General features: G+C 37.0%; 1 protein-coding gene and 1 long non-coding RNA gene across 4 annotated transcripts in view; one reads left to right on the top strand and one right to left on the bottom strand.

Annotated features, from left to right (window-relative positions):
* LOC114010661 (skin secretory protein xP2-like) overlaps positions 1–20,419 on the bottom strand; it is a 40,402-nt gene that overhangs the window by 14,978 nt on the left and 5,005 nt on the right. Inside the window, exons 2-6 of one of the 3 annotated variants that reach the window (XR_008747000.1) lie at positions 13,124–13,296; positions 11,149–11,234; positions 10,759–10,829; positions 4,486–4,628; positions 779–938 (exon numbers count right to left, since the gene is read on the bottom strand). The gene's annotated coding sequence lies outside the window, so the exon portion shown is untranslated. Of the gene's footprint in view, positions 1–778; positions 939–2,532; positions 2,616–4,485; positions 4,629–10,758; positions 10,830–11,148; positions 11,235–13,123; positions 13,297–20,419 lie in introns of those variants that run through there. The other 2 variants (XR_008747002.1, XR_008747001.1) reach the window with 2 other exon arrangements.
* Positions 8–10,758, top strand: LOC114010662 (uncharacterized). Its single transcript, XR_003552238.2, has 3 exons — positions 8–132; positions 1,395–1,474; positions 5,616–10,758. It is a non-coding gene; the product is annotated as an uncharacterized LOC114010662 (long non-coding RNA).

The following is a 20,419-nucleotide window of genomic DNA, read 5'->3' as shown; positions in this document are numbered from 1 at the left end:
TGACGCCAGTACCGATCTCACGGAGAAGAACCTGCGGCCACTTGAACGTACCGAGGTGCAGCACCCCCGCGTGCGCGCGGCCACGGGTGACACCGCCAGCCGGGAGAAGAGGACTAAAGGGTCCGACAGAAGGTCAGTACCTTCGGCACCCCGCATCAAACCTGGCTCTGCTTATAAGAAACCCCGATTAGGTCCGTCAGCACTCGGTCCCTACTCTTAACCTCCGAGCTGCGCATCTTCATCACACAGCCCTGGAAAGATAAAAAAACCCTCTGCAACAGGTGGGAAAGCGAGAGCAGGGCTAAAATTGTATATGCTGTAGCATACACGAGCAAGATTCCAGGATCCTAGCAAACAAAGGAAGGATCTGGACAAGCCAAAGGCTCAGACCAGGGAAAACTGCAGAAAATATGGTCTGGTGAGGCAGCTTGTACACCTGCAGATGTGGGGTACACCAGCATGGCCGGGTTCTGGCTTGCTGTTGCTACTTAGGTCTATTAAAGGCAAACACAGCTGTACAGGAGGGCAGAGACACTGCATCTACACCCCATTCTTTCAAACACATCAGCCTGGCCACAGCAGCGATTTCTGATGTATTTTCGCTTTGCCACCTCCTTCTCCTCGCCAATACTTCAATACCACTGGAAGATGGAACTGTAGTATTGTTTTATCTTTATACCTTTTATACTCTTTCAGTGACACATCTTTAAGTGACCCGAGATGACTTGGTCTGGGGTGCTAGAATTAAAGACAGGTTTGAAATGGCTTCTTTTATTACCTTCCAGTGTTTCCTGTGGAAATTGTGATCAACTTTGTTAATAGCTGCACATAGTTTTCTTTAATGTGCCTGCAGTCTTGCAGCCCAGACTGGACAAGGGATGGACAGACAGGCTCCACATCAGTGGAAGTAGCGTTAGGTGAGCATTGACAACCTCCTCCTGAAAATGAAGAGGGACATAGAAAAACTTCACACCCAACATAGAGCTGTTAGTAGTGTTATGTGAAACATTTATGGGAAGACCACTTTTTCATATAAATCTGTTTACTTTGGCATAAACTCCTCCACTACATACTATGCATGGCAGAACAAGACTTATTTACAAGCCAAAGTACCTGAACTGTGGCTATGTTGTAGCTATTCTATCACAGCAATCTGTTTTACTCCTTTCAAAACCACAGGTCTGTAATCCAGAGAACAAAATTTCTGGAGCTATATGCATATTTTTAATAACAAATCAACGCAGGCTTAGAGTTAATACTACTATATAGCGCATGCAAAAACCCAAACATCCTAAAGATTCAAAAGAGTATCTGAAAAATTTTACACCCCATGCTTTTCAAAAGCCTTTCTCTCATCTTGCTTCTGTGGGTGCATGTCTGTCTCTGTATTATAGATACCAAAGAAATGTAGGACTGCAACCCCTGGCCAGACAGACCTGCTTCTTGCAGCGTTCCAGTATGAAGCTTCTGTAATGTAAGTGGTAATTTCTGTCACATGTTGTGAATAAGTAAATCTGTTTTGTCTTTCACATTTTTATTAAATGAGGAAAATTTAAATTGGTAAGAAAGTAAAAATTCAAGGAGAGCTAAAATAGCCAGCAGCCAGCTGGTTCACTCCAATTAGTGTTTTCACAACACGGAGAGCATTAGATCTGTGCTATCAACTTCCAAAATAAAAGCATTTCTGAATCTGTCTAAATCATTAAAAAAATGCACAGGTGGCAATGCAAAGAAGATATTTCTGTAGCCTCTCATCAAACAGTCAATAAATTAATACACTGAAACTGTGCCACTTTATTAAAAAAAAATACTGAAAAATCACTGTTTCTCAGTTCCAGCTTACGCTCACAAGACAGATGTAGCCTACCAACTCAGCAAATCAATGGTGTTAAAAAGAGCAACCAGACATGGTAAAACACAGCTTTTTGAAAGCAAGTACATTAAGTAATTGATAGCACACATGTCCAATGTGCACAGAACTCAAGGATTCAAATGGGTATGAGCATCTTGCAGATTTATATATATATATATATACACACACAGATGTAATGGCATCAGGTTTCACTGTGGGCTGCCATACTGAGGACATGCCTTTAGGCTGGCATGTTCATTTAACATGAGTCACTCCGTTTGGAAACAACATAACAGAAACAACCACAAACTAATGAATTGTGAAAGAACTATAATATTTTTCTCCTCAGGGAAAACTCAAGTGTCACAAATAAAGTTAATATCACAAAAATGATTCAACAAAAGAGGAATTAAACACTAAATGGCAGTCAAATCTTTTACAAGTCAATCCCTTGTTTTTACTTGTTTTATTTGAAACAATACCAGTCAGGACAGTCACCTTAGAAAAGATCAACAGAAAAAGACACTCCAGCTTTGGTTTATATAACTACTACAAGTCCATATAAGATACTTCTATGGTGTGGAAACTGCAAAGTAGGTTTTTCTTGATTGAACTTGCCTTTCAGAATTTGAGGGGTTTCAAAACTAAGAGCTCACCTTCCCTTCCCCGCCCCCCCCCCCAAAAAAAAAGTTGGTTTAAAATGTAAACAGCTCCAATAAATAACCAAACGCTCGCCTGTAATGAACCAGAGTGAAAGATTAGCCTGGCAAAAAAAAAAAGTTGTGAGCAGCCTAAATTCCTTGTCCCAAGTTACTACAATAGCCTACAGAATCACAGCAGCTTTAAAATCTACTTATAAATATATCTAAGCAGGTATCTAAGCTTATATTCCTGTATCTAGCATACATACTTGTCCAGTGCAACTAGAGGAACCTAGTCCTTACATTACAATTGCTGATTTGTGTTCAGTTTTTTGGCACTGGAATGAGTGCATAGCACTTTGAGGGCCAGATTTTATCTCCCACCCACCTAAAAAGTAAAAATGAAAAGCTGAGTGTTGCAGAAAGGGCTATTAAATAGAAGTCACTATTAGTCAATTCCATACCAATTAATTTCAAATTAGGAGACTGCTTACATGAACTCTTTCATGTCTAACGTGCATTTATATCAAGCCTCTGGAGTCTGCCCACAGACCTCTCAGGAGTTCATCTACCATGCATTTTCTGTACTTCCAGTATCTCAGTGAGGATACTCTCTTTGAATTAATGCTGCCTTAGGTAGCTGTTAAGTTATGGTGCATGTCTATACTGTGCAACTGAGTACAGCGCAACTAGATTCTGTCAGCTAGGCTGGTCCTCCTCTCCCCCAGGATACACCACAGTTTTGCTGCTCTCATCAGGTGCCCACAGGAAGTATCTGTGTTAGCACAATGATCTGTCTGAGCTCCTTATCCTTGCCTCTCAGCAGGGCTAAGGCCTCCACAGGCACGCAGTGGACCAAACGCTGTTACCATGCTCAGACATTAACCACCACCCCTCTGACCAACATAGTCTATCCGATTAATGCCTAATCTGCTTGTGAATCAGCTCCTGAGCCACCACAGCTTTCAGCATAGTATGAGAAAATTAAGACTTCCTGAGGTCTGTCAAAACCCTAATTTCACTGGAAGTAGCATGCTGCTGGAAGAGCTACATCAACTGTGAAACTCATGCACCAGAAGAACACTCGGTCTCTGTGCTGCTCTTTACTACCATAGTGTAGGCATACCCAGGATCTCAAAATATCCTTAAGAAGAAGCTTTAAGAACTGCCAGCTGTTACCAGAACAGTTCCACTGCAATACCAACCACCAGTGGTGCCAGTTCTTTGTTAATTTCAAGAAGTCGGTACATGCAGAGATAAGAACAGAATTGGTTTTGGTGAAAACAAGAATTTTTGCTTAAGGAATTGTTGGCCTAAGCTATTTCAAAGACTAAATTAGAAGGAACCACTCCTACTATACTGTAGTTATAGTAAAACTTCCACTGGTGTTTCTACTTGCATTTTCTAATTGGTAGATTTAAATAGTGTAAAACCTCCAACAAAGTTGTACCAGTATAGTAACTTGGCATGCTGCCGTGTTACTTTTTTTTTTTTTTTTTAAACCTATACAAGGATTAAAAGTTCCCAGCTACGGTTAATTGTCAATAATTACATGTGTTTCATATTTCCTGAAAAGTCGGATGCAATGCCCATTAGAATAGTTACATGTGTAGTGGTGAAATATGCCTCCTGAGGTTAGTTATAACATACTGTGAGTGGAAAAAAAGCTGTTAAAAAATATTCACTTTAAGTATTCAGAGAAATAGATTCACAAACAGTGAACCATAAATGGCCACTAACTACTTCTCTAAAATAACACTTCTAAAAAGATGCTTTAACTGTTTTTATATGCAAGAAGTCACTGCTAAGTAAACTAAAGTTGTTGTATAGTTTCAGAATTTAAAATACTGCATGGTACAGAGCAATCCTCCTATTTTCAAATTTTAGAAGAAATTTTCATTAAACAATCAGACAAATCTTCGGAGACACATACAAACACGTTTTACTGTAAGCTATCATGTACTGTTTAATAAATCACATGCAGATTCTTACCAGAACGCCATTGCTTTTGAAGATGCCATATCCATTGTTGTCCTTGAGATATCCATCCATATTCATCATTAGTACCCTGCTTGCCTGCACTCAGGCTTCAGAATGGATTTCTGACAAGCAACCCACACCTACCAAAATGGTTTCTAGAAAGAAAATTTAAAAGCTGTAAAACAAGGAAAACAAACCAACAATTTGCAAACCACTGCAAGTGCAATGCGAGCATAGTCAATATAAAATTAATTCTGAAACATTCATCATATTATGCTGGACTGTAATATAACCACAGTTATAACAATTATACTTTTAAATGTCTAGTTCGCCTATAGAAAAACTGCAAGAGCACAGTCCTCTTACCCTGTTACATCTCATATGCCTTATTTCATTAAGCATACTCATTTGCCTAGAAATAATTTCTTATAAAAAGACAGGATAAATGAATATTATTCTTAATCATATTTAAGGTCTTTTAAGGACTTATGAAAATGAAGTTCCATTATGCTGGGCAGCGCATAAACACAGAACAGTAAAACGTGCCCGATCATATAAAAACCAACAGTCTAAACAGATAAAACAGCATGGGGGTAAGTTCACACAGAGCACAAACAGCACGACTGTAGTAAACGTAAGGGTAGTTCTGTCTTCAGGGTGGCTTCTGCTTACAAAGAAAATGGAAGGAGATACAGAGTAAGGAGGACAGATTGGGTGGGGGGAAACATATGAAGTAAGCAGGACTGAAGACAGGTAGAATGGACAGAAAGAGGGTGAAACAGTCAATGGGCATAGGACAGTGAACAGCTAATTAAAGCCAGTGAATGTTCTCTGAATGGTCAAAGGTCCCGGCCTTTTGGCTCTTTCTGTTCCTGCTAGTTAGTCTCTGACTAGGTCCTTTCTTTACTGCTGCCAGGCTAAGAACAGAAGGGCTATACTGATTTTCAGTCTTTTCCCCATCACAATCCCCTCACCACCATTTAATATGGGATCAGTCTCTCCCTCACCGTAGCTTTAAAATGGGAATCATCTGAATCTGCTCAACAGTATCTTTTTATAAAACAAGCAGGTCCAGATCATCCTTATTTGCAAGTGATCCAAGTTCTGATGTTCTGACTTCAACTTTTTTAATTCTTTTTTAGGTAACGCACACTGGACAAGATTCATTTACACAGCAGAAAAGCAAGGCAAGACACTCATCTATAAAACAGCACTTGAAAGTTTGATCAGAGTACATAAAACATTGCATTCTATACTGAAAAACAGAGTTAAGTTAGGATTTGGGTTGGGGACAGCTGCTTTATAGGCTCTGGTGCATGCAGCCAGATGGAAATAACTGTAACCATTCACAGTAAACTGCACTTGTTCTAGTATCAACTGAATAGATTAGGCTTATATCAGAAAGGAAGATGCATTTTTATTGTCAAAACACTCACCATTTATGTCTTGTAGCACAGATGAACGTAAGTTTGTGTAAAGGGCAAGTTTGCCCACAAAGGCAAATCGAACTTACGAAACTGAAGTGGTGTAACTTCTTATGGGGCTCTATGGATAAGGGTAAATAACCTAGAACGAAGTCACTTTCTTCTGGTATAAAGTCTTCAATACAAATAGTTCATACAGGCATAGCAATGGCAATGTAATTTAAAACAATTTCTGAAACTAGGCCAGCCCTCCTAGGCTGTTTGCTTCTATGCAGAAATAAGCTGCCAATATATATACAGTTTTATACTGATACAGCTCTGTTCACACTGTGGGGAAAGATGGCTGATGCTTTAATTATGCCAGTACAGATAAAGTAACAAAACATCTGATAGAGAGCTTAGTATCTCAGATATAGTCCATTTACCTATTGCAAGATAGCTGCAATATTCCCAGCACAGGCAAAGCTTTAGAGTACTACTTCTTGCCTTAAAAAATAATCCCTCCTGTGTAATTCCCAGATCATCATCAACATTTGAAGTGATAATGGAATTACTAGAGACAAACCAGACTTTGAATTTCTGCCAGATTCTGTCAGGAGTTCAGCTGACGAGTTTTCTGCCTGCCACTCAGGTGTCTCTATTCTTTTCATAATACTTTTTCTTTTAAAAATAACTTCTTTTTTTCAGCAACAATGCTGTGATAATTTTGAATCTTAGTAAAAACACTGTAAAAACAAAGCGTGTGTTTGGGCTCGAAAAAATACACATAAAAGCAATTACTCCTCCTCAGCCAGACTACAGCTTTGGAAATTACCTCTGACTTGCCAATGACAGTAACAGGCAAGCAGTTGTCCAGCAAAATCCCTTTAGTTTAGCTGCACAATAGTAATTCCACCACTGTCTGTGCTTTATTTGGTTGTTTGAAACCACATCTGCAAATCCATGCTGCACTGTTAAAAAACCCAACCTTTTTGCTTCTAAAAGAACAAAATTTAATTGCTTCCTCAAGTATTCCATAACATTTTAACCAGCATGTTCCCCTTAGGACACTATGAATGGTATCTCCCGGACAAGTGAGTTGAGACATCAGAATCACCTGATAAAACAAGAATGCATTTTCCTCCTTACTTATGACTTGTTTTACAATAGGTTCCAAAACAAACTCAAGATAAACGTATATATGCATGGTTGTATGTCCCTGTCTCCCTCTCCCCTACAAATAAGATCGCTGCTCCCAAAAATCTTTGGATGAAGTGAAATATCTACAATAGTAACTTACGTATCAAGAGGCAAACTCTATGTGCTTCAGTAAAAATAAGAATTGTGTTGATTATAACCTAGCTAGCACATAGAAAGTACTGATGGGTATGTTAGTTATTAAAAAAAAATAACAAAATATTTAATTTTTAGACCTTAAACTTGTTCTAATTTTAGGGATGGATCTGTATTGCAAACAGAGGTACTTAAAAGTTGAGGGTTTTGTTTGCTAGTTGGTCAGCCTCAGCAAGAGCAAAAAAATTGAAAATAAAAATAAACACAATCCTTGTAATAGTAGCATCCTGTCATAAATAAATGTAGAGGGCATACTTATACAGAAAATATTGTTAAACAAACATGACATCTCTGTATAGAAAGATTACCTCATTACAAATAGTTAACAGAGCACTTTAAGGACCTGCCAGTAAGTGTAGTCTATTACACATAGGAATTGAAATTTCTCAATGCTATGAAACTCAGTAACAATGTAACTTCATCTAAAATATTTGTTACTTACAGAAAGCATCTTGAAGGATGCAATACTGTAATTTTTTACTTTCAGTTCAACTTCACTACTGATTTTGAAACATGCAGAATTTTTTAGTGATGGGCCATTTTTACCAATAGACTGAGGGGGAAAACTGAGGAAAATGCTTCTTTTTCCTGAAAATTCCAAAGCTTTTTTTCTCCAAGTGCCTCAGCCACAATTCTTTTTCTAATCCTCAGAGATCCTCCTTTCTTTATTACTAAGGTGAGATCAATCTTGGATATAGATATCCTGCTAAATAAAACATGGCTAGGAAATTCATGCCACACAAAACTTGCCTCTGGCCCCATGTTGCCCCTAAAAGATATAAGATTCTATTCATTGCCCTTTGTTGTGTGAAGGATAGTCAGATAAACAAGGTTGGAGGGTGGGAACATATACAACTGATGTCTCCAGGATTAAATGATCCAATAGGAAGTTAGTCCACAGCAAGTTGCAACGAAAGACACTGTCTCTAAAACTAGAGAAGGAAAAAAAAGCAGTAGCATAAACAGGTCAGACTCTAAAGAAAACACCCTCACCTGGTGTTTAGAAGCAGAAGGCTGTGCCAAGACAGATCCTGCATAAAGAATCATGGTCACCGACAACTAGAGAGTAAATCAATTCTAGAAGCATCCCTGAAAACAACTGGTAGAACTTAGCAAAAAGATAAGTCTCCAACCACGGTCTTTACTAAACCAAAGCAGAGGGCACTTCATCCATCTACAAACTGAAATACTTTGCCCCTTAAATTAATGAGTGTCTGGAATCCCAAAGCCAGGTCTCTGAATGACAGCTATATCCACAGAGCAGCACAAAATGAAATTCAAGTCACTAACTATCCCCCTCTGATGTACTGATTGAAGCTCTCATTTGATACCAAGTACAGTATTTGTATCCTGTAAGATGGTAGTCCATAACATACACAATTAGCCACTACACAGTAGGATGATGAAGTTAATCTTAGGCACTACATAAGTTTCATCGTCTCTTCTTGGTGAGGATGTCAGGAGTGAGATATCTTCTCTTGGAAAACCTTGAAACTCCCGTAGCCATATCGCAGATAAGGCGCAAGCATCTCCTTCCTTCAAAAATGCAACTAACCAGCTCAAGATGACAACGTTGAAATGGCAGGATCCAAGAGGACAGTATTTAAGCTGGGTGTTGATGATCAAGGCAACAGATTTCTGGGCCTGCTCTCAAAAAAATGTCATGATGCTGGGAACCAAAACCTCCATAGCGTGCTGTGGTGGTATGCAGTCCTGCTATGGTTGTTAAGTCATAAGGTAAGCTATACATCAGCTCTCAGCCAACGAGCCCTCTCTCAGACATTCCTGGATTACAAGCTCCAAGAACAAGGCAAAATATGTCTCTCTGAGACATGGGAGAGGAAGCTAATTGTGTTCTAAAGAGGAATGGAACAAAGGTATTCCATAACACTAATACATTAATGCATTAAGCACAAAAACTGGCAGGTGCACAGATTATATACTACTCGGGTACCATGCTTCTAATTTACAGTGCTAAGGGCACATACCTACCTACTGTGATACAAACTGTCTCTTAAAATATGTCACTTCTCTAAGACTGAATGTGCTGTCTCCTGATTTAATTTTTTTAATTATCAAGAACTCTTGTAACCGTTGCTTAGATTTTATGTAACTTTATAAATTCAAGAGGGGCAGAAATTTGCCCCCAGTTGTTTAGTATACCCATGACAAGAATTACAGGGATTACTGAATTGTCGGGATGGGGGGTGAAGGGAGAAAAAAAAATTACTGTATTTTTCGTCACTCCTGAAGAAACGTGCAACTTACTACAAGCATGTAATATTTCTTCCACTTACTTAAATTGAGAGCTACTATGAAAACACTTGCATTTTAATAGTTTAGTTTAACCAATTGCTTGGCGGGAATCGTTGCTTACTTTCTTAAACCAGATAATCCACTTCAGATGCACCTGGTTCTCTCACAGTCTATATTGTTTATAGAACCAAACATAGAATACCTTAAATATCTCATCGATGTTAATGGTTCTCTGAAGTTAAATATTCTTAAAAGGTAATACATGCATTTCTTTGATTTGTTATTTCTCTTAAAATACTCTCCATTTTTATTCTTGATCTTGATCTCAAAATACTGATCTTTTACAGTATCTTTTCTGTTTTTGGAGAAGGCGAAGAAGTCAGTCTATAATTGAAGCTGGGTAAGTCTTAAAAAAATCTGCAAAGCTTTAATGTTTTCTCTTTGAAACCCTATCATGCAGAGGAAAAACTTTTTGTTTTTTTTTTTTTAAACAGGAAAAATTCTTGCTCTTTTTCTACCAATTACAGAACTATTTTCCACCTTTTCCTCCCACCCCCCACCAAAACAGAGAATGAAAGAGGACCCTGGGTGATAAACTAGGACAGATTACTGGAGATGGCCGTAGCAGTTCCTGTTCCTATTGCACACCTTATTCCTCTCCAAGTTCCCTGTCTCCACTACTGAGGCAGGAGTACCTGCTGCACCACTATACTTTCAAAGAGCAGCCGTAAAGTAGAATAGCACCAGTTCTGGGTGACTTTAAGGCTCGAGGTTACAAACTACATTGAACTGTCACAACACAAACAACTAAACTACCCTTTCCTTGGATCAGCTGGAGCAGGAGACAAACCAAGTTAATCCTGTGATCTGAACAGAGTCCCCAACACTTACTCCATGCAGAAACTGTTACTTCTAAATTATGCATGCATTACCAAAAGACATCTCTGTCTTTGTAAAATGGAAATTGCGGTAGCTGAACTAGCTACACACTCATAGCTACATGTTGGAAAACAAGATAAAAATGTGGCTGGGAATAGAACTAGACATTCATGTTTTGTGTCGGTAAAGAAGTCCTCTTCAGAAACAGTACTGCTGAAATGTTAGGTTACTATATAATGCTCAAATGGTAACTAACAAATCCTCTCACAAATCTATTTTAAATGTAAATGTTAAGTGGAAAATATTTATAGTTTAAGTTGCACCCTTTGCTACTTAATTATCATAATTTATAAAGAAGAAACCTTTAAGTTCCTCCTCCAAAGAAGTTACTCACCTGAACTGCAGCTTCAGAGTCCCCAGCAGTCAGCCTGTTCAGAGATTCTCATCCTACTGAATGTCAGAGACCTAGTATTTCAGGGATGGGATTTTAAAATCACTTGGTGATGACTTAACTTTGTCTCACTAAAGATACACCAACCTTTATTCCCACTCAGGTCACCTCACTGATTTCACAGAAAACACATTTAAAAAGCAGAGCTGAATATTTTCAGAAATTCCACCCGTGGGGTTAAAATGGAAAAAAAAAAAACCAGAAACTGATATAAACCATTTGAGACTTCTTGATGCATGACAAATCAAGTATTTTTGTATATTCGTGTGCATTAAAAGTAATTGAAATTACTTTCAACTGCTTGCTGAAATAATATAATCACAAGTACCTTACCTTCTTACTCTTCAGATATAGGACACTGAGGAAAATCCAGTTTTGTCTATGTACAGGAGGTTGTTCTAGGAACAGTAATACTTCTGCTGAAAGATTCAGAAAAAAAATACACTCACTGTTCTCAATGTCCATATTATACACATCATAAGCACTATTATTGAATAATACTAAACTTGTTTTATGTTTTACTCTTGTCCTACCTTGGCTTCTATGGAACTGTGTTCAATAAGGTTTGACTTCATGTACAGCCAGAATCCATACACACCAACAGGAATAAGCTTAAAAAATATTATTTTTAATATCCTTAAAGAACAAAGTTAGATGCATCAAAGCCCTCAGTTTTTATTATTCTGTAGCATTTATAAAAAAGCGTTTTAAAATTGTTATCTGGTGGACACTATTTATAGTATTCATACTGCAAATTAATACTAGAAAATTTACGAAGTGTCTCCAGAATGAATTATCTATTGTGATGATTTCATTGAAATGCATTTCAACTTTTAAAACTCCACTGAAGCAACAGCCTCCTTTTCACTAGTGCTTTCCCTGTTTGCAGTTCCTTAACAGTTCAAAAAGCTTTACTTGACTAGTTTCTGATTTTTAATTATCCATTACATTTATAAAGCATTTATTTAAAACAGTATCTTCATGTTTTGTCTGAGTGTAAGAGGACAAAATAAAGGCTTACAGTAAAAGTACTGTTCTTTCTATGTCACTGAAGTTCTTAGGCATCAGCACTGTACCAGGACGGCGTTGATAAGTAGCTAAGCATGTGCACAAAACCATGCAAAACAGAATCCTCAGTTTCTGAGCCCAAAAGATATGATAGTATTCAATTTGAAAAATCTAGTACTTCTCATTGTGTAGGATTTTTAGCAAGACAAATGGTAATGTTAAGGCTCCTCAGATCATATATGCATCTATAAAGATATATTTTATAGAAGTGATCCAGTAATTTAGCAAAAAAGTAGACAGGTATCATAAAAAAAGTTCTAGATTTCTGTGCACCACTGACATAAAAAAAGATCTAGATTTCTGTGCACCACTGAAAAGGCTGACAAACTGTACTCTGCCTTTCTGATAAGAAGCAGTTTGGTTGGAGTTGTGTTTTTTTTCAAATTAATCACTTGTTTGACCACTGGTTAGAACACCAAGCTCATAGCCAGTGAGAGACACCACACACACACACACAGTTTGCAATGAGAACATGGGAAATGAAATTCAAGTACTATTTAAATATTCATAATTTTATTATTACTCTACTGCTAACACTTCTTATTGAATGTATACTGCATACAGTTCCCATGCAGAATATGACTATGAACCAACTTCTGCTGTGAAGTCATTATTATGTTATAAAAATAATTGAATGTCTAGAAAAAAATAAACACAACATACAGTAACCATTCACCTAAAATTAAATCCTGATCCAGTGTTACCATGGCAAGATTTAAGGATCCATTTTAGAAAAAAATTCTGACTGGCAGAAGATTCAAAAGCTGATTTTTTTAAAATAGAAAATTTGAAGATATTCCAAGTTGTGAATACCTGACCGTTACTTTCTTGTTATTTCCCCTGAATGATTTGAGACTTAATAATGAACACTTGCATCCAAAACAACTCTGGCTTAGCAAAATACTGAATTCAGAAAATAAATACATAAGAAACTCTGAGAAAGAACTCATAGCAAAAGAGAGTTGTGTCATTACGAACATCATAATCTCCATCCTCAACAAGTACTCCAGAGATAATAAATTGTGCTAAAATAATTTTCCAGACAACTTCCCTCCACACATCTCCTAAGCATGCGTGCTACTGCATGCGCCTTTTCATTTCAAGATACTTTCCATGTCAAATGACCAACACAAAGGCTGCCACATTCTGACATAACACTGCATGTCTGTTAATTTAAATGAAATGCCAGCCTACCAAAACCAAGTGTAATTTAAATAATAACAAAGAAAAAAGTACTTACCTGAACCTGACAAAGCACCTCTTAACTGCATCACTACTATTTCCCAAATGAAGACTTCCTTGCAAATAAGTGAGTTTTCTTCAGATCGTTATTCTGTGGCACAGGCTCCTCCAAATGGCAGAATGAATGTATTGCCATTATTGAAAATTTACAGATCATCTGAAGAAATTGAACTGAAAGCAAGAAATACGGCGGCTTTATTTTGTGTAAACTTACTGAAAATACTTAGCTTTCAATAACTTGTCATTTTTCAATAGCATTTAAAAACACACGGAGGATACGTACATGCACTGACTGATAAATTAAGTACAAATTACTTAATTTAACCAGATGGACAGTTCATTTGAGCAGAAATGCCCAGGTAAAGGACTTCCATTTAATGCTACCGTGAAGCAGCATTTCAATAAATTTTAGGGCTGTTTCTTTTACAGTGGGTACACTGCAAAGAAGTTTCCACCAGGACATGTAGAATGACACATGCCTTTTTGCAGAGCATTTACTTGTAATTTAGAATTATCTTCAGGTAGTTCAAGGTATTAATTCCAGTGTAAATTATTTTGTAACTGCAAATACTGAATGACATCTACCATTGTTATGGTAATATATCCAGCCTGAGAAGATTACCCTCAATTTTCTCACAACTTTCTCTCATTTTAAGAATGTATACAGTATTTTAACTGTGAGTGCTTATTTCAGGACAAGACTGATCATTTCTAAGACAGATTCTAGAGGCATAATTTGATGAACATCTATTTTGGTAAAAATGCCTGTTCAAACAGAGATGACCCTCCTGCTGCTTGCTACAACCTCATTTGTGCAGATGTATCTGCTGGTGGAACCACTCGCTATACCATATTGAAGAACTAACTTGGGTTAAAAATTGCTGCTTGCCATAGAATTGTCTTGAACTCAGGATTAATTTTCTGATCCAAGTCACTGCATAACGACACAAATGGCTGTGCTAATACAGCAGGAGGGAAAATGAGAAACGAGCACATAGCTAAGTGCAGCTACAAATGTCAGCACTTTAGAAACTACCGTTATTCACCTAAGTGTAAATTACAAGGTAGATTACAGCTTTGCCACTGACAGGGCAATACCACAGGGTATTCTTGGACTGCTTTAACTTTCTTTTCCATCTCTGCAGCAGAGTTCACCATCGCCACAATTGCACCAAAAATGAGTGCTTGTAGGGCCACACCAAAATTGTTTGGATTACAGAGACAGTTTCCTGCCAGAGACCATACATTGTAAATCTAAGAAGGTGGGAGGAACTACACACAGTATGCAAGTATATGAAGATATATGTGGGCATGTGTGTCTTTTTCCCCTAACAACAGAAGAAACTTAGATCATTGTTTAGACTGCTAAAGACAGAAAAGATTAATTCTGTTTAATGTATCTGCCTAGGTCATGTCTGATTCTAACTTTTGAATCCACTACCTGATTTGAAACAGTTTTGTCAAAGAGGAAGATTCAAAATTCATTTACAGTTGCAGGCGGATAAAGACTGGCTCACAAACTGCCCGAAGTAAGTATAGGCTGCATCATATGCCCGTGTTATTAGAGAACACACACATATGTAAGAAACACACATAGTAAGTACCCCAGCTGCAGCTTGTACTAAGATACAACTATCTCGGTATTGTTAGATCTTATGTTCACAGAACTACTTGACTATCCATTTAGTATTCAAATCCACTTACATGGCATTAAAACATGCGTCTTTGGTCTGCAAATTCCAGATCTGCTCTTTGTGTTCAGTTTAAAAGTACAGTACATACAACACTTGATGGATTCTGGTTTTCTGGCACAGCATCTCATCCTAACAAGATGCATTCTTCTTAGCAGACCAGCCACTTCATCCTTTAGAACCAAATAATGAATGATTCTAATTAAGTCATCATGACTTAGGGGTCCCTAGCACTTTATTCTAGCATTCAGTCTTTTGATTCTCTAATCCCATAATCAGATAATGTCCCATCAACATTATTTGAAAAGAATAAAATGTCCACAACATCTCTGCAGTGAGGATTAGCATGAAGAAATCACTCTGCTCCTTCCTAGGACCTCTTGTTAGTTTTTTTCTACACTCCCTAAAAGTCCAGGAGACCCATCAAGCCCTTAACACATTACTTAATATGTTACCATCCTCCTTTTCTTTTTAAATAAAAGCATACAAATGAAATATTTCTGTGAAAATTTTTCTGTGAAATACTATACAAAGTATTTCCGTGAAATCTGCTGCTACCAATAACACATGACAACAACTATACTTTGTTACTGTGGTTAATTCACATGTTTGGTAGGGTTAAAAGGTTACATAAAAACATTTCTGCTCACATGCATGTGAAAGTGAGTGGCCTTTTACAGCCAGTAATTTTGAGACTTCCTTCCTCATCACCACCTTCTTGCTTAAAAGTAAATGATTAACAATAATAAATGAGAACAGTTAAAGGGGTGTCAATAGGTACAAATTTTTTCCAGACACAGGAAGGAAATCCATATGAATTCCCTGCACATCTTAATAAGAAGGATCATACTACTGTTAATCAAAATACAATGTCTTAAATAATGATAAAGAGACTGTTGTGTCTAGACATTACATATATGCAGAATCTACACAGTATATTCTAACAGTGGGGGGGGGGGTTGGGGGTTTTTTGGGTCATGGTGGGTTAGGGCTTTTTTTTTTTTTAAATATAAAAATGCCCTCCCACATTCAGTGAGAAAACTTTGGCAAGTTTTTAGGGCCTCAAGCCTTTCTTAGACTGCTAACCTGCTCCGATGCCTTTGTTCCTGTAATCTCAGTCCTAGCGGTACCTGAATCAGGCAGACTAAGCTGAAGTCCATTCGCATGTCTCAACTGCACCTAAAGCATCAAATATCTAGGCACTCTACTGTGGGCTAGTTCCAGAACTGGAACAGAGTCAACTGTATGCTAGGAAGGAATTCCTGTATTAGGATTTCAATCTGATATAAAACTGTTTACAAATAATCCAATGCAACAGACAAAAAAGCATGGCTGTATTTCTCTTACTGGTTTAGATCTTAAACTTGGGTCAAATTTGCAACTCCATGCTACAACATGATGCAATAGGCAAAATAATTGCAATGATTTGCTAGAGCTTAGTTTATTCAATAAATACAGTTTTTATAACTGAAATATCTATTTCCACAATACAAGTTTGATAATCATAAAATCATTCTAGTTGGAACAGACCTCAGAGGTCATCTAGCTCAACCTTCTGCTCAAAGCAGCATTAATATGTGAATACTTATTAATGATACAGGTCATACTCTTAACCTTGCAGACCACTAATCGCATGTAATCCTTAATTAAATGCACTCAACTGCCTTTGATAGGATTACTCATTTGCAGAAGAGTCTGTGGGACCAGTTACCTGCCATACGTTATTCCTAAGTGTGGCACATTATAATACTTCCCAGCTATACCTGTAATCAGTATCATACATCCCTTTCACTGTAAACATCTTTTAAGCAGATACCGTTTTGAGAGCAGTTTTCAAAGTGAGCCTGCTGTACATGAGTAGATTTTGATACATGAGAACAGGATGGAACGAAGTAGGGGATGATAAACCAGTAAGTGAGGCAGGAAGCACAGCTGGGTCCTGGTTTCATGGGTGTTTCACAAGTTGATTAATTCAGGATAGAGGTCCTGCTCTGAGATACACCTATAAAACCAGAGAAATTAACACCACTGGCACTAACAATCCCTTAATCATCAATGCCAGTGACTGAATTTCAGCAGAGTAACTTTGGGAACCTCTGCTTTAGTACTGCAGTTTTATTTTGTTCTGATAAGGATCTCCATGTTGGATTTGTATTGAAGTTTACACCTTTCTCTCATGCATGAAGAAGTGATTTAATATGTTGCAGTATTGCTAATTAATTTAAAAAAAAAAAAATCACTGAAACAATCCAAACGTAAAAAGAAAAAAGTTGAAATGCTTTATAAACCCACGATTACCCATCCACACAAGCTGAACTACAAAAGAAATTTGCCTTATACCCAGTAACATCCCTCTGTTCTGAAGCATGAAACACAGTAACAGTTTATCTATGTTATGTGGCAATACATAAACTCTGACGCACTGACTAAATAGAGAAGAAAAACTCATCTTGTAAATAATAAGTTTAAGTAAACAGTTATTACCTGCTATAGTAAATAAATTCAGATATTAATACATCACATTCTAATTAAAATTAAGCTTATTTAATAGAACTGAAAGAGAACATAATATTTGTATTCACTTTGTTCATTTGTTAGGATTTCATGGTCATTTTTGTTTATTGTGGACACTTTACTATAAACCATAAAAATGCTATTTAAGTGGTAACAACAGCAACAAGAAATAAACAGCAGCAGGATATATAGAAAGAAATAAATTAACTTTAGCTGCTTTGATAACCTTGGTCTTAGGCCTATCTGAAAGACATCTTTAAACACCAGTATTTTAAAAAAATATGCTGAAAACCCTTTAAATTCTATAGTTGAAGACATTATTTACATGCCTTCCCCAAGGATTCATTAATAGCCATGCGGTATGCCTGGTTGCCTAGAGGGCTTGTCCCTGTTTGTCCTGATATACTAGCTTTTGAAGTACAGGATACTCCCAGAATTTTACCCTTAATTATCCCCCCAAATAGTTAAATTTGGACCTCTCAGCAAACTTTCCCACCTCTGTATAAATGGCAGAAGTTAGGTCACATGATGGTGCACATGCATCAACCACAGATCACGAAAGTGACACGGTTGAACAATGCAGGTAAGAGGCAACAAGAGACAAGAATCAAGCAAGCAATTCTAAAGCCAAAAATGAGATCAGACAGATCCCCAAACTGACATCACCAGCAAAATTTCCACCTTATACATCTTTATTTTTCAGTTTTGTCAAGACACTTTAGTATTTTTCTGATTAATAAAGCTGAGTAATTGAGTCCACTGAATATTTAAGTTCCCTTTTAACACCAAACTATATTGCTTCTGTGTTTTAGAAAGTGAAATTTTACTAAAGAATACTTGCTTGAGACAAAATTAATTGTATTTCCATGTTTGTGGTAACCTTGTGTAGTAGTATAGTATTTGGCATTCCAGTTGAGACAGGAAGCTCAATACCTGACTATGAAGTAACAAGTCACTGTTCTGGCACCTTGCTCAAGGGAAGAGTGAACGAATTTTGAGATGCTCTCATGGTGTCTTACAAAGACAGATATGCCCAAACCTTGCTAGGTGCTGCTGCCCTATAAAAAGCAGACAGTTGATTTTGAATTTTGGCCAAGGTGCAAAACTACTTTCCTGGTAACTGACTAGAAAACAAACAAACTCAACAACAAAAAGAGTTGTGAGTATCAATTATACTGTATTGTACGTAGAGAATGACATCAGTATACAGATGACATATCAGCACCTCAAAAACTTCTGCATTAACACACCAGAGGTTATATGAAAATTACCAGTGTGGCTATTTAATAACATTTCTGGTGTTTTCTGGAAAAAGCATTATTAGACTGAAAAGGACAATTATAGCCATTCCCTTCTCTTCTAAAGGCAAAGGTAAAAATTATGCTTTATGTAGAAGAATTACTGAACATTATCACAGCTTTGCAATATATTCTCTCTAATTTTAAAGAAAGGTTGAGAGACTGACAGGGAAAAGGACGTACAATTAGATGCATTTAACACTCCAACACATGCAACACACGAGAATGAGAGGGGAAATACATTTATAGCAGCAAACAGAAAGGTAGTAATATTTGGTTTCAGCTAGAAGTTGAACTATTGATATTTTAAGCTCCAGGAAAAAAACAATGTAATAGTTTCTTTGTCCTCACCATCATCACCCCATCCACTCCCCACATCCTCCACCAACACAAGACCTAAGAATTACGGAAAAATGCTCTACAAACAGTTTTGGGGATTTTTTTTTTAAACATTTAATTTATTTATTTATTTGCAGAAGGATAATGGTCTTCAGGCCCAAAATGTTTGCTTTTTAAGAGTGAAGAACCACATGCATTTTTACAGTAACCAGCATAACAAAACTCAATCATGATGTGGCCTTCCAGCACCACCACAAAATAAAAACTGACATATAAAAATATCTATGTCATATACTTCATAAAGTCAAATAATTTTCTTTGATTAACCTTTGCTAAGGAATTAATTCATACCATCAAGTTTACTAGCTGTTTCACAAATACACATTAACACCATGCCCGATACTATGTTTTCAGACATTAAAAAAAAAGCAAACCCAACCAAAAACACAAAACACCAAAGGATAATTCAGTAACAGGAAAATTTTGCAAATGCTTTGAGTTTACACAGAATTGGTACCACCAAATTTAGCAAATTATCTAGACCCTTGCGATTCTGTGAAAAAAAAAAGGGAAGTATGCCATATGTTGGCTATTGAAGAAAGAAGAGATGGGACAGGTATTTTTAAACTCCTCAGAATAAGCATTAGTCGTTCTTTGCATTTACACAGCACTCATTAGAGAGAGATGCCAGCAACAGGAGCTTCAGCTCATGCATAGTGTCAATGGCTACAACAGTACTAGCATCCTTACACAATCCCTTGAATGTGATAATAGAAAGCAAAAAAAATCCAAGACTAAATAAGAAAAGGACCACAAGATAACAGCGATAAAGTTTAGCTCAACTGTCTTAAGTACTGGAGGGAAATGTTTCTGATGGATGGGTAGTAATATGTTTAACTAGACAAGTAAGGATGGATAATCTGTCGCTTTTTAAATTTTTCATGAAATATGTCATTGCTCCTTCTTCTTTCTCAGTATGAATTGCCATTTTACCAACAAAGAATCAGTTTACTTAAAGAGATTCCTTCCTTTTGAAAGTACCAGAAACTGGAATACAAGAAAAACATCCTGAAGCATGTCATAGACAATAACAAGAACTGGTTAATTTCTCAGACAGCAAGTGCATTACTTAATATTCTTTGTTCTACTAACATCTGAACCTAGTTTGGTAGGCAAGGTATTTAGAAACTTTCTCCGAGAGTCACAAGGGTTTGACTTTAATATGTTTGATTACCACTTACTTTCAAGAAAACAAAACAGCCAGCCTTCAAAGTTACTTTGAAAACAGAATGAAACCATTAGATCCTTTTTTAAAGAGCCATGTGTTACATCAAATATTGCATACTTGTGTAGATATAAAAGGGAAATCAATTCCAAATTATAAATACACACAGAAGAGAAACAGCACATTTTACATCATCCCAATTTTCCCAAGTCCTGTAAAGCACTGTC

This window comes from Falco peregrinus, chromosome 4 (assembly GCF_023634155.1).
Source record: "Falco peregrinus isolate bFalPer1 chromosome 4, bFalPer1.pri, whole genome shotgun sequence".
NCBI classification, from domain to species: domain Eukaryota; kingdom Metazoa; phylum Chordata; class Aves; order Falconiformes; family Falconidae; genus Falco; species Falco peregrinus.
The sequence above is the reverse complement of the archived record's forward strand: the minus strand, read 5'-3'. Positions and strand labels throughout refer to the sequence as shown.